Source organism: Microtus oregoni, unplaced genomic scaffold, assembly GCF_018167655.1.
Source record: "Microtus oregoni isolate MIOR12 unplaced genomic scaffold, Mior012 000059F_ref0000304, whole genome shotgun sequence".
NCBI lineage: Eukaryota > Metazoa > Chordata > Mammalia > Rodentia > Cricetidae > Microtus > Microtus oregoni.
In genome coordinates this window covers 6,636,331-6,650,398 of record NW_024543835.1, presented here as the reverse complement: position 1 = coordinate 6,650,398, position 14,068 = coordinate 6,636,331, and positions in this window count along the sequence as shown.

Below are 14,068 nucleotides of genomic sequence, written 5' to 3'. Positions count from 1 at the left end.
AGCACATTAAGTAGGATCAATACCCCGTGCCATTGTCCTTGGCGTCTCATCAGCCCTCATTGTTCGCCATGTTCAGAGAGTCCGGTTTTATCCCATGCTTTTTCGGTCACAGTCAAGCTGGCCTTGGTGAGCTCCCAGTAGATCAGCTCCACTGTCTCAGTGGGTGGGTGCACGCCTTGTGGTCCCGACTTCTTTGCTCATGTTCTCCCTCCTTCTGCTCCTCATTGGGACATTGGGAGCTCAGTCCAGTGCTCCAGTGTGGGTCTCTGTCTCTATCTCCATCCATCACCAGATGAAGGTTCTATGATGATATGCAAGATATTCGTCAGTATTGCTCTCGGATAGGGTCATTTCAGGTTCCCAATCCTCAGCTACCCAAGGAACTAACTGGGAACCTCATCTTGGGCACTTGGGAGCCCCTCTAGGGTCAAATCTCTTGCTCACCCTAAAGTGGTTCCCTTAACTAAGAATTGTGGTTCCGTGTTCCCCTATCCACCTTTCCTTTATCCCAATTCTCCTGATTCCCCAAATCCCCCCTCCTTCCCTTCTACCTTTTCTCTCCCCATCTCCCCTTACCCCCATCCCACCCCACCCCCAAGATCCTAATTTTCTCCCCGGCAATTGGGTCTACTTCCCTTAGCCAAGAGGAAAACTATATGTTTTTCCTTGGGTTCACCTTCTTACTTAGCTTTTTTAGGTTCACCTATTGTAGACTCCGTGGCCCTAATTTATGGCTAGAAACCAATTATGAGCGAGTACATCCCATGTTCATCTTTTTGGGTCTGGGACACCTCACTCAGGATAGTGTTTTCTATTTCCATCCATTTGCCTTGCAAAATTCGAGAAGTCATTGTTTTTTACCGCAGCGTAGTACTCTAGCGTGTATATATTCCATACTTTCTTCATCCATTCTTCCATTAAAGGGCATCTAGGTTGTTTCCAGGTTGTGGCTATTACAAATAATACTGCTATGAACATAGTTGAACAAATGCTTTTGTCATATGATAGAGCATCTCTTGGGTATATTCCCAGGAGTGGTATTGCTGGGTCCAGGGGTAAGTTGATCCCGAATTTCCTGAGAAACCGAAACACTGACTTCCACAGTGGTTGCACAAGATGGCATTCCCACCAGCAATGGATGAGGGTACCCGTTCCACCACAGCCTCTCCAGCAAAGGTTATCCTTGGTGTTTTTGAGTTTAGCCATTCTGACAGGTGTAAGATGATATCTCAAAGTTGTTTTGATTTGCATTTCCCTGATTGCTAAGGAAGTTGAGCATGACTTTAAGTGTCTTTTGGCCATTTGCACTTCCTCTGCTGAGAATTCTCTGTTCAGTTCAGTGCCCCATTTTTTAATTGGGTTAATTAACATTTTAAAGTCTAGTTTCTTGAGTTCCTTATATATTTTGGAGATCAGACCTTTGTTTATAGTGGGGTTGGTGAAGATCTTCTCCCAATCAGTAGGTTGCCTTTGTGTCTTATTGAATATGTCCTTTGCTTTACAGAAGCTTCTCAGTTTAAGTAGGTCCCATTTATTCAATGTTGCCCTTAATGTCTGTGCTTCTGGGGTTATACATAGGAAGCGATCTCCTGTGCCCAGCTCCTATAGGGTACTTCCCACTTTCTCTTCTATCAGGTTCAGTGTGTTCGGGCTGATATTGAGGTCTTTAATCCATTTGGACTTGAGTTTTGTGCACGGTGATAGATAAGGGTCTATTTTCGTTCTTCTACAAGATGACATCCAGTTGTGCCAGCACCATTTGTTGAAGATGCTTTCTTTCTTCCATTTTATACTTTTAGCTCCTTTATCGAAAATCAGGTGTTCATAGGTTTGTGGGATAAAATCCGGGTCTTCTATACGATTCCATTGGTCGACTTCTCTGTTTTTATGCCAGTACCACACTGTTTTCATTACTGTAGCTCTGTAATAGAGTTTGAAGTCAGGGATGGTAATGCCTCCAGAAGATCCTTTATTGTATAGGATTGTTTTGGCTATCCTGGGTTTTTTGTTTTTCCAGATAAAGTTGATTATTGTCCTCTCCAGATCTGTGAAGAATTTTGATGGGATCTTGATGGGGATTGCATTGAATCTATAAATAGCCTTTGGTAGAATTGCCATTTTTACTATGTTGATCCTACCAATCCAAGAGCAAGGGAGGTCCATCCATTTTTTGGTATCCTCTTCAATTTCTTTCTTCAATGCCTTAAAGTTCTTGTCAAATAGATCTTTCACTTCCTTGGTTAGATGTACCCCAAGATATTTTATGCTGTTTTTGGCTATTGTGAATGGTGAAGCTTCTCTGATTTCCCTCTCTGCTTCCATATCCTTTGTGTATAAGAGGGCGACTGATTTTTTGGAGTTGATCTTATATCCTGCCACATTACTAAAGCTGTTTATCAGCTGTAGGAGTTGTTTGGTGGAGTTTTTGGGGTCGCTTATGTACACTATCATATCATCTGCAAATAACGAAAGTTTAACTTCTTCCTTTCCAATTCGAATCCCCTTGATTCCATTATGTTGTCTTATTGCTATTGCTAGAACTTCAAGCACTATATTGAAGAGGTATGGGGAGAGTGGACAGCCTTGTCGTGTTCCTGAGTTAAGTGGGATGGCTTTGAGTTTCTCTCCGTTTAATTTGATGTTAGCTGTCGGCTTGCTGTATATAGCTTTTATTATATTTAGGTATGACCCTTGTATCCCTAATCTCTCCAAGACTTTTAACATAAATGGATGTTGAATTTTGTCAAATGCTTTTTCAGCATCTAATGAAATGATCATATGGTTTTTTTCTTTCAGTTTATTTATATGCTGGATTACATTGATAGATTTTCGTATGTTGAACCAGCCCTGCATCTCAGGAATGAAGCCTACTTGATCATAATGGATAATTTTTCGGATGTGTTCTTGGATTCGATTTGCCATTATTTTGTTGAGGATTTTTGCGTCAATATTCATGAGTGAGATTGGCCTGTAGTTCTCTTTCCTGGTTGAGTCTTTGAGTGGTTTTGGTATCAGAGTAATTGTGGCTTCATAAAAGGAGTTTGGTAATGACCCTTCTGTTTCTATCTTGTGGAATACATTAAGGAGTATAGGTATTAGATCTTCTTGGAAGATCTGGTAGAATTCCGCATTGAAACCATCTGGTCCTGGGCTTTTTTTGGTAGGGAGGTTTTTGATAACCTCTTCTAATTCTTCGCGACTAACAGGTCTATTTAGATTGTTCACCAGGTCCTGATTTAACTTTGGTATATGATATTTATCTAAAAAAGTATCCATTTCCTTTACATTTTCCAATTTTGTGGCATATAGGCTTTTGTAGTAAGATCTAATGATTCTCTGAATTTCCTCTGTGTCTGTGGTTATGTCCCCCTTTTCATTTCTGATCTTATTAATTTGCAAATTCTCTCTCTGCCGTTTGATTAGCTTGGATAGTGGTATGTCAATCTTGTTGATTTTCTCCAGGAACCAGCTTTTTGTTTCATTGATTTTTTGTATTGTTTTCTGTGTTTCTATTTTGTTGATTTCAGCCCTCATTTTGATTATTTCCAGTCTTCTACTCCTCCTAGGTGAGTCTGCTTCTTTTTTTTCTAGAGCTTTCAGGTGGGCTGTTAAGTCTCCAATGTGAGCTTTCTCTGTTTTCTTTAAGTGGGCACTTAGTGCTATGAACTTTCCTCTTAGGACTGCTTTCATAGTGTCCCATAAGTTTGAGTATGTTGTTTCTTTATTTTCATTGAATTCCAGGAAGACTTTAATTTCTTTCTTTATTTCTTCCTTAATCCAGCTATGGTTCAATAGTTGACTGTTCAGTTTCCATGACTTTGTATGCTTTCTGGGGGTAGCATTATTGTTGAATTCTAACTTTAATCCATGTTGATCTGATAAGACACAGGTGGTTACTAATATTTTTTTGTAACTGTGGATGTTTGCTTTGTTACCGACTATGTGGTCGATTTTCGAGAAGGTTCCATGAGCTGCAGAGAAGAAGGTATATTCTTTCCTATTTGGATGGAATGTTCTATAGATGTCTGTTAAGTCCATTTGATTCATTACCTCCACTAATTCTCTTATTTCTCTGTTAGGTTCCTGTCTGATTGACCTGTCCATTGGTGAGAGAGGAGTGTTGAAGTCTCCTACTATTAGTGTGTGCGGTTTGATGGCTGCCTTGAATTTTAGCAATGTTTCTTTTATCTACGTGGGTGCTTTTATATTAGGGGCATAGATGTTCAGGATTGAGACTTCATCCTGATGAACTGTTCCTGTTATGAGTATAAAATGTCCCTCTCCATCTCTTCTGATTGATTTAAGTTTGAAGTCAACTTTGTTAGAGATTAGTATGGCCACACCTGCCTGTTTCTTAGGTCCATTTGCTTGATAGGCCTTTTCCCAGCCCTTTACTCTGAGTAGGTGCCTGTCTTTGTGGTTGAGGTGTGTTTCTTGTAAACAGCAGAATGTTGGATCCTGTTTTCTTATCCAATCTCTTAGCCTGTGCCTTTTTATAGGTGAGTTGAGTCCATTGACATTAAGTGATATTAATGACCAGTGGTTGTTAACTCCGGTCATTTTTTTTTTTGTCGTAGAGTTTGTGTGTTTCCCTTCTTTGTTTTGTGTTGGTGAAGGGTCTCTAGATGTCTGAGTTATTGTGGTCATTGTTGGAATCCTTGGTTAGTGATTTTCCTTCAATTACTTTCTGTAAGGCTGGATTTGTGGCTGCGTATTGTTTAAATTTGTTTTTATCCTGGAAAATTTTATTTTCTCCATTTATAGTGAATGAAAGCTTGGCTGGGTATAGTAATTTGGGCTTGCACCCATGGTCTCTCAGTTTCTGCAGTACATCTATCCAGGACCTTCTGGCTTTCATGGTTTCCATGGAGAAGTCAGGTGTAAGTCTGATAGGTTTACCTTTATAAGTAATATGGCCTTTTTCCTTTGCAGCTCTTAATATTCTTTCCTTATTCTGTATGCTTTGTGTTTTGATAATTATATGGCGAGGGGATGTTTTTTTTTGATCCAGCCTATTTGGTGTTCTGTATGCTTCTTGCACCTTCATAGGAAAATCTTTCCTTAGGTTGGGAAAGTTTTCTTCTATAAATTTATTAAATAGATTTTCTGGACCATTGAGCTGCCCTTCTTCTCCTTCTTCTACTCCTATTATTCTTAGGTTTGGTCTTTTTATTGTGCCCCATATTTCCTGAATGTTTTGTGATGAGAGTTTGTTGGACTTGCTGTTTTCTTTGATCAGTGTGTTTATTTTCTCTATGGTATCTTCAGAATCCGAGAGTCTTTCTTCTATCTCTTGTATTCTGCTGGTTATGCTTGTTTCTGTAGTCTCTATTCGTTTACCTAGATTTTCCATGTCCAGACGGCCCTCTGTTTTTGTTTTCTTCTTTGCCTCCATTTCAGTTTTCAGGTCTTGAACTGTTTCCATTATCTGTTTGATTGTTTTTCCTTGGTTTTCTAGGGTATCATTCACTGATTTATTCAATTCTTCAAACTTTCTGTTATATTTCTCATCCATTTCTATAAGGGCGTTTTTTACATGCTGTTTAAGGGTGTCAATCACTTTCATGAAGTCAATCTTTTCTCCTTCCTCTTGATTAAGGGGTTCTTGTCCTCCCGTTGTGGGGTCGCTTGCTTCTGGTAGCTTCATGTTGCTTTTCAGCTTGTTGGGCGAATTCTTGCATTGACGTCGGCCCATCTCTTCTTCCAAATGCTCCCTATGGATCTTCTTTTACCGGATTAGGTCTCCTTGCCTACCAAACGCTGTCTCTCCCCAATGTTGGCTCTCCCAATGCTGGGTCTCCTGGCGCTGAAAGATCAGGCCTCCGTGCTGGTTGGGCAGCTCGCAGACAAAGCGCCTACCCCGCTTGGTGCAGGCAGGCCACAGAAACAAAGGAACTGCTGCCCGCCCGGGAGCCCCGGATACTCGGACCCAGCGCCCAGATAGGCTGGGCTGGGCGATGCCACGCGCCTAAAGAGGGCAGTGGGGGCGAAGTGGGGAGGGCTCTGGACGGAAGCTGGGTGGGCCAGGAAGAAAGAGGCAGCACCCGGGGAGTAGAGGCCCTGCAGAGAGCCCAAGCAGGACGGGGGGCAAGAAACCCCCGAGCTCCCCGTCCCAGGCTGGCGCCGTGGGCCAGAAACTCACCCCAATGCTGGGTCTCCTGGCGCCAAAAGATCAGGCCTCCGTGCTGGTTGGGCAGCTCGCAGACAAAGCGCCTACCCCACTTGGTGCAGGCAGGTCACAGAAACAAAGGAACTGCTGCCCGCCCGGGAGCCCCGGGTACTCGGACCCAGCGCCCAGATAGGCTGGGCTGGGCGATACCACGCGCCAAAAGAGGGCAGTGGGGGTGAAGTGGGGAGGGCTCTGGACGGAAGCTGGGTGGGCCAGGAAGAAAGAGGCAGCAGAGAGCCCAAGCAGGACAGGGGGCCAAGAAAACCCCGAGCTCCCCGTCCCAGGCTGGCGCCGTGGGCCAGAAACTCACCCCAATGCTGGGTCTCCTGGCGCCGAAAGATCAGGCCTCCGTGCTGGTTGGGCAGCTCGCAGACAAAGCGCCTACCCCGCTTGGTGCAGGCAGGCCACCAGGACTAGAATTCTAAAACAGGCACAAACCCAAAAATTGTAAGGTATAATCATCTAGTAAATTGGTAGTACAGAAAAATGCTGTCTGAAATATTTTCTATAGAAACTGTTAATATCCTAAAAAAAGTCCTACTTAAACTTGTGTGTGAAATGGAAAATATTTTTTCTATCATCATATCTGTGTAACTCAATATGTATGTGCACAGATGTTTTTCTACTTTCTTCTCCAAAAGATTTTATATTCAACTAGCTAATTTTGGGGTATGTAAAGTACAGTATGAACCCTCTAGGACATTATTATTAGGAGTTACCAAAATAAATTTTTCAAAGTGATACATATGGACAAAATCATACATATACAAAGTGGAGATATAAATGTATTTTAAATAGACCTCCATAAAGGCAACCATGATTAATAATGTCACTGACTTTTCTGTAATAAATGTTTACCAGAGCATTTTTGAAGCTTTTTTTTTAAACTTGTGATGAATACAACATTACGGTAAGAAGAGTCACTCTGTCTGCAGTAATGCTCTTGCGTCCTCTAAGCCTTTCCCAGAGGAAATAATGGGTGAAAGGAAAACCAAGTAAAAATAACTTTTTATCAGCTCTACTGTAAAAGACTTCACTTATATCAGGGACATATGCAGATTTCCTTCATAGCCAAACTCTATATGATTTAATTTAGTCACTATCTTACTTCCTATTATCCATGTAAAATAACTTGAAATGAAAAAATACTCTTGTATGTTATATAATTATTCATTTTATGAAGGAATGAAAATGTTAATCTTTTGAGCATATTACAAGACCTGCATCTCAAAGAGTTTAATATAATTGATCCATGCTTCTGAGATGATAGCTTTATAGTATAAACCAGAGTAACTTGTCCAAAGCAGTTGTTTTTGTTTCATTATAAATTAATATACATAATAAATCTCATCAGGAAATCTCATCTATTACTCTTTCCCATGGTCATCCATGTATGTCTCTCTTTGGGTTCTCCTTGATATCTAGCTTCTCTGGGGTTGTAGACAATAGGCTGGTTATCCTTTGTTTTACATCTAATATCCACTTATGAGTTAGTACATAGCATGTTTTCTTTTCTGGGTCTGAGTTAACCTCACTCAGGATGTTTTTTCCAGTTTCAACTATTTGCATGCAAATTTCAATATGTCATTTTTTTTTTCTGCTGAGTAGTACTCCATTGTGTAAATGTACCACATTTTCATTATCCATTTTTCAGTAGAGGGGCATCTAGGTTGTTTTCAGGCTCTAGCTATTATGAATAATGCTGCTATGAACACAGCTGAGCAAATGTCCTTGTGGCATGTGTGTGCATCCTTTCGGTATAAGGCTAAGAGTGGTATTGCTTGGTCTTAGGCTAGATTGATTCCCAAGCTTCTGAGCAACTGGCGTACTATTTTCTCGAAGGGCTGTACAAGTTTGCACTCCCACTAGCAATGGAGATGTGTTCCCATTTCTCTCCATTCTCTCCAGCATAATCTATCACCAGTGTTTTTTATCTTAGCCATTCTGACTGGTATATGATGGTATCTCAACATTGTTTTGAGTTGCATTTCTCTGATGGCAAAGGATGTTGAATAATTTCTTTGGAGTCTTTTGGGCATTTGAGATTCTTCTGTTGAGAATTCTCTATTTAGATCCGTACCTCATTTTTCATTGGATTATTTGGTATTTCATTGTCTAGTTTCTAGAATTCTTTATATTATATTTTAGAGACCAATCCTCTGTCCAATTTGGGGTTGCTGAAGAACTTTTCCCATTCTATACACTGACATTTTGTCTTATTGACTGTGTCCTTTGCCTTACAGAGCAGATGAGTGAAGGAAGAAGGAACTGGTGGGATAGGTATGTAAAATGAGAAAAAGATCATATTTTTGAATTAATTAATTAAAATAAATTTAAAAAATAATATCAAGAGGTGAAACAACAGAACACTATCACATTTATGTCCTTCAGTATTATTTTTTTTTACTCTGTAATGAGAAACATCAAAATATTCCCCCCTTGAGATTTATGTCATTTTTAGAATCACACATTCCTGAAACAAACTAAAAAATACAGAAGTTTATGCCTAAATATTTACTGATAAAAATCATATGTGTGTCAAATGACATTTAAAGTTAATGGCAAAGTATAGACTAGGATAAAATGATCAAATTCAAGCATGGCAAATGATTAATGGTTTAATGTATTCATCCTCATGAGTTATGGAGAAAATTTTATTAGAATGAATACTGTATAAGGCATTAGAGAGAGGTGATACAAAAAGAATAAAACACTCAACTAATAATATAGTAATCAACTTAGCATATTGTTTACTGAATAAATAAAATAGAAACCAGAAATTAATTTTGTTTACCTTCCATAGGTAAATTCTTTACAGATTAAAAAAAATCAAGTTTTCATGATACCATGTTTGATTTTTAATTAAATGTTTTAACTAAATTTAATAATGGTGGACATATGACCAATAGGAAATAATACTCTTTCATATACCTAGAAAGCATAAAAAGCATAAATATCAGTATAAGCTTCACAGGAAAAAAAATTCTTCAAAATAGGGCTGTATTTTGATCTACTTATCCTAAGGAATTAACTGCAGTCAGAAGTTGATTGTAGTACAATTCAGTCTCTCCTCCAAATCAAATATAATACAAAAAAGCATTATTTGAATAAACTATGAGTACCCATAACAGGCTGTAGTCATATCCAGGCAGTAGTGGTGAATGCCTTTTTTCTCAGCACTTTGGAGACAGAGGCAGGTGGAACTGTATGAGTTGGAGGCCTGCCTGATCTACAGAGTGAGTGCCAGGACAGGCTCCAAAGATACACAGAGAAACTCTGTCTCGAAACTTATAGGCACGAAAAAATCTAGAAATACATTTAAAAGTATATAAAATAAACATTATTCTTGTTTCCCCAAAGATGATAATGAAAATATGCAGTACAACTTTGTCAGAATTAGTTAAAAGCACTTCTTTTTGTCATCTGAATATAATATATAATTTTCTATTCATTTTATTTACATGCTTATAGGAAACTGAATTTGTACATCTTTTAATTGTATTTTTATTATTTAAAACATTTTAAAAATTTAAATATATTATGGTCATATTCTTCCCTTCCCAAAAGTCCTTTCAGGTCCTCTCTCCCTAACTACCCACACAACATTAAGTTACTTCTCAAGAAAACCAAAACAAAAACCCAATACAACACCTAAGCCACCTAAAACAAAGAACATAAAATAAAACAATATCAAAACAGGAAAAAAACAACAAAAAGCAAAAACAAATAAAAACCTACCAAACGTCAGCCCCCAAATGGAAAGAAAACAAATAGGGAATTGGGAGGCGGGGAGGAGGTGGAAATTTTTTTTTAGCGATTTTATTTATTTATTTATTTATTTATTAAAGATTTCTGTCTCTTTCCCGCCACCGCCTCCCAGTTCCCTCCCCCTCCCCCAATCAAGTCCCCCTCCCTCGTCAGCCCAAAGAGCAATCAGGGTTCCCTGTCCTGTGGGAAGTCCAAGGACCACCCACCTCCATCCAGGTCTAGTAAGGTGAGCATCCAAACTGCCTAGTCTCCCCCAAAGCCAGTACGTGCAGTAGGATCAAAAACCCAGTGCCATTGTTCTTGAGTTCTCAGTAGTCCTCATTGTCTGCTATGTTCAGAGAATCCGGTTTTATCCCAGGCTTTTTCAGACCCAGGCCAGCTGGCCTTGATGAGTTCCGGATAGAACATCCCCATTGTCTCACTGTGTTTGTGCACCCCTCGCGGTCCTGAGTTCCTCGCTCGTGCTCTCTCTCCTTCTGCTCTTGATTTGGACCTTGAGATTTCAGTCCGGTGCTCCAATGTGGGTCTCTGTCTCCTTTCATCGCCTGCTAAAGGTTAATATTAAGGAGGATGCCTATATGTTTTAATAGACTGTCATTCAAGTCATAATTATTAGTAGTGACTCAATGGGAGATATTGGACAGGATTCTCTGGGACCAGTCACTGTCTATTAGCAAAGACATGGAATGAATGCATGTAATTAATATGAGAATGTAACAGGAGAGAACATAGCTAATGTTTATATAAGAATAAGTGGAGTGAGAAAGAGGAGATTCTGAGTAGAAAAATATTAATATGGAATTTTGCAGTTTTTCTTTGTCCATATATGTAAAAAGGATAAAAATATTTTGAACTAAAATTCATAAAGATAGTAAAGTAAAATAGCATGTCAGTGGAGGAAACAATATAAAATCATTCAAGATATAATAAATCATAGAGAAATGCAACAAAATAAAAACTAATCAAGGAACACTCTGAAGAAAAAACATTAAAAATTCTCCATTAGTGAAATTAAATAATTTGCCATTCCAGATGTATAATGTAGCAAGTATTGTTATGTAAACACCTAAATGTTTTGTTAGCAAAGATAGTAAAGAAAATAATTTGCTTTGGAATGCTATGAAAATAAAAGTGAGGAATAGAACAAAGTTAGACAACACAAAATATGAACAAATTCATTGAAAAAATATAAAACACAAAAATTAAACTATATTTAAAACAGGCTTAAAACTAAAAGAAAAGTGGAAAAGGTGCCTAGGGCAAAAACCTTCATATTTATGAAAATAATAAAGTTCTATCATGAAGAAGAGATATGTTAAACACACAGTATCTTTGGGGTAAAATAAAAATTGATTTCAAAGTCCATCTCTCATATATGACTCAAGATAATAACATCTGTAATCTATAAAATTACAAACAAGTTACTTCCAATGTACAATGCCAATGAATATGCATTGCTGTTTCACAAAAGAAGAGAATAGGTACATGCATGAACAGATCAAAGCAACACTAAAACCTTGCAGGGCACTAATCAAACTTTGCCAGTCCTCGTCTGGCATCTGAGACTATTAATGTTATTATCTGAGTTCCAAAGGGTTAATTTAACCCCTCCCCTCCAGCTCTGTTTCATGAAGCATTCATAGACTCTCTCTTGAGCTGATTTGTCTCCATTCCTACAGCTTTCTGCAGCAAAAACCCATTGGCATCTTATCTTCAACTTCCTGGGTTCATCTTCAAAATTTCATGCCACTGCCTTTCAGGGTTTCCTTGTATGAACTGTTACCCTGTCTCAGATAGCTTCAGATAAATTCAGTAGTTCTCTAGCACTGTAGTGCAAAACTCCATGACCCTCTCCATACTGCATGTTGCATGTGTATAAAATCAGTACCGTGTGGATAATGCAATAACGTTATACTGCCGACTTGGAATGGACCCTGACCTTGTTGGACCATAGATGCATTGTTTCTTCTCCTAGTGTTTCTATTGTTGTAACTAAGCACCATGAACAAAAGCATATTAAGAAAGAAAGCATTTATTTGGCTCATACTTCCACATCACAGCCCAAGTAACTCAAGGCAGGGACTTAGAAGCAAGAACTAGAATCAATGGAGGAACACATTGTTTACTGGCTTACTCTTCATGAATTACTCAGTCTATCTTGTTATGCAATCTAGGATCATCTGCCTAAGCCTGGCACTACTCACAGTGAGATGAGTCCTCTCATTTCAATAATTAATTTAAAAAATGTCCTACAGCCCAGTCTGATGGGGATATTTTCTTAGATAAATTCTTCTCCTTCCAGATATGTCTAAGTTGTGGTAAATTTGGTAAACACAACCAGCACAGTCTTTGGGTTTTCACTCTGGCAAAACACCTTCCTAGGCTGTTGGATTTTCTTTCTTTTTTTCTTTCTTTCTTTTTTTCTTTCTTTCTTTCTTTCTTTCTTTCTTTCTTATCTTAGCTAACTTTTGCAAAAACATCTCAGTTTAAGCTCTCTCTTTTCAAATATATTTGCATTTAAGAGGATAGAAACTTAGAAGGTTGGGGTATTGACATCACTGCACCTTGCTTATCATCCTAGTACAGATGATCAGCTTTCTCTGTATTAGCGCTAAACTCATTAGCAATTACACATGCTGTATCATTTTTGTTCTTTCTGTCTGAAACTTTAAACTTGCTCACAAGTACTTCTTATAGTGATATTTCTTTTGTATTTTAATAAATAAAGCTTGCCTGGAGATCAGACATTAAGAGAACCACAGTGGTCAGTGATACAGACCAGGCAGGGTTGGCACACACCTTTAATCCCAATAGCCACATTAGTTCTCCAGAGACCACAGGAGGAAATGCTGCACTCCGTTAATACCAACACTAGAGAGGAATAGAAAACAGTTGAGACAGCTCTCAATTCATTCTCATTCTGAGGATTCTGGGATACAGGATTGCTATTTCAATCTGAGGTAGAGGTAAGAGCCAGTGGCTGACTGCTTTGCTTTTCTGTTCTTCATCTTGAGTCCCAATATCTGTCTCTGGGTTTTTATTAATTGTGCTACAGCCTTTCCTCCCTATATAATGTTTATCTTTTCTTTCTCCTCTGATTTTTATTCTACATCACTGTAGATCCACCATCTCAATTTTTCTGCATTATTCAAGCACAGTTAATAACAGCCTTCTGTGTCCATGTACCTTTTCATCAGTTCTGAAGTGATAATTATTATATTGAACTTACAGTTAAATTTCACATTTTGTCCTCTCATTCCTGTATATTTCGAGCTTGCAAACATTTAGAAATCCACATTATTTTATCTATTTATTCATCCATTATTCTTTAAGACCTTGTGCAGTTCTTGTCACATTGGGTTTATTCAATAAAATAAATACTTCATATTGAGTTGTGATGTTACTCCGTAAACTCATAAATAATTGAACAATATTGACATTGGGGCACTGATTGCTGTATCTGTTTGAACTGGGAGAAGTCTTAATTAGAATCACTGTTGGCTTTTTCAATCATATCGAATATCTGTTTAATCCTAGAAAGAAGTATCACCTTATCTTGTGTTTTATTTATTAAATTGGCATAGTATTTTTATTCTGATTTGTAAATGACATAATCATTTTGTTTGAATGATGTTCATCTGTATCAACTTGATTTATACATTTCATAGTGCTTCAAACTTTACCTCTTTTATTCTGTCTAGAGCAATATGGTGGTCACAGGTGTTTCCTCCTATTTAACTTACTCTTCTGCTCTCTCAGCATTTATTGCAGGTCTTTTTTTTTTCAATTTAAGAATTAGTAGGAGATCAACAGAAGTTATTGTGTGCTGCCTCTCATTTCATCATTTAGAATAAACTGACTCATTTTTTTCTTGGACAACACCCATATACTTAAGACGCCCACATATTTGGAGTAAATCACTGTAAATAGGCGATCAGCAGAAAACAACAGCCTGTAGAACACATTACCAAGGAGCAGCAGGCAGCCAAGTTTTTCATAGCTGGGCTACTAGCCACCAATTTAAAGCTTTAATCTGAACACACTTTTTTTTTCTCTACAGTGAAGTCTGTTTTCTACACAACATAAATGGAAGGGTACAAAACACTGCTGCTCTAAGTTATATTAAATCGA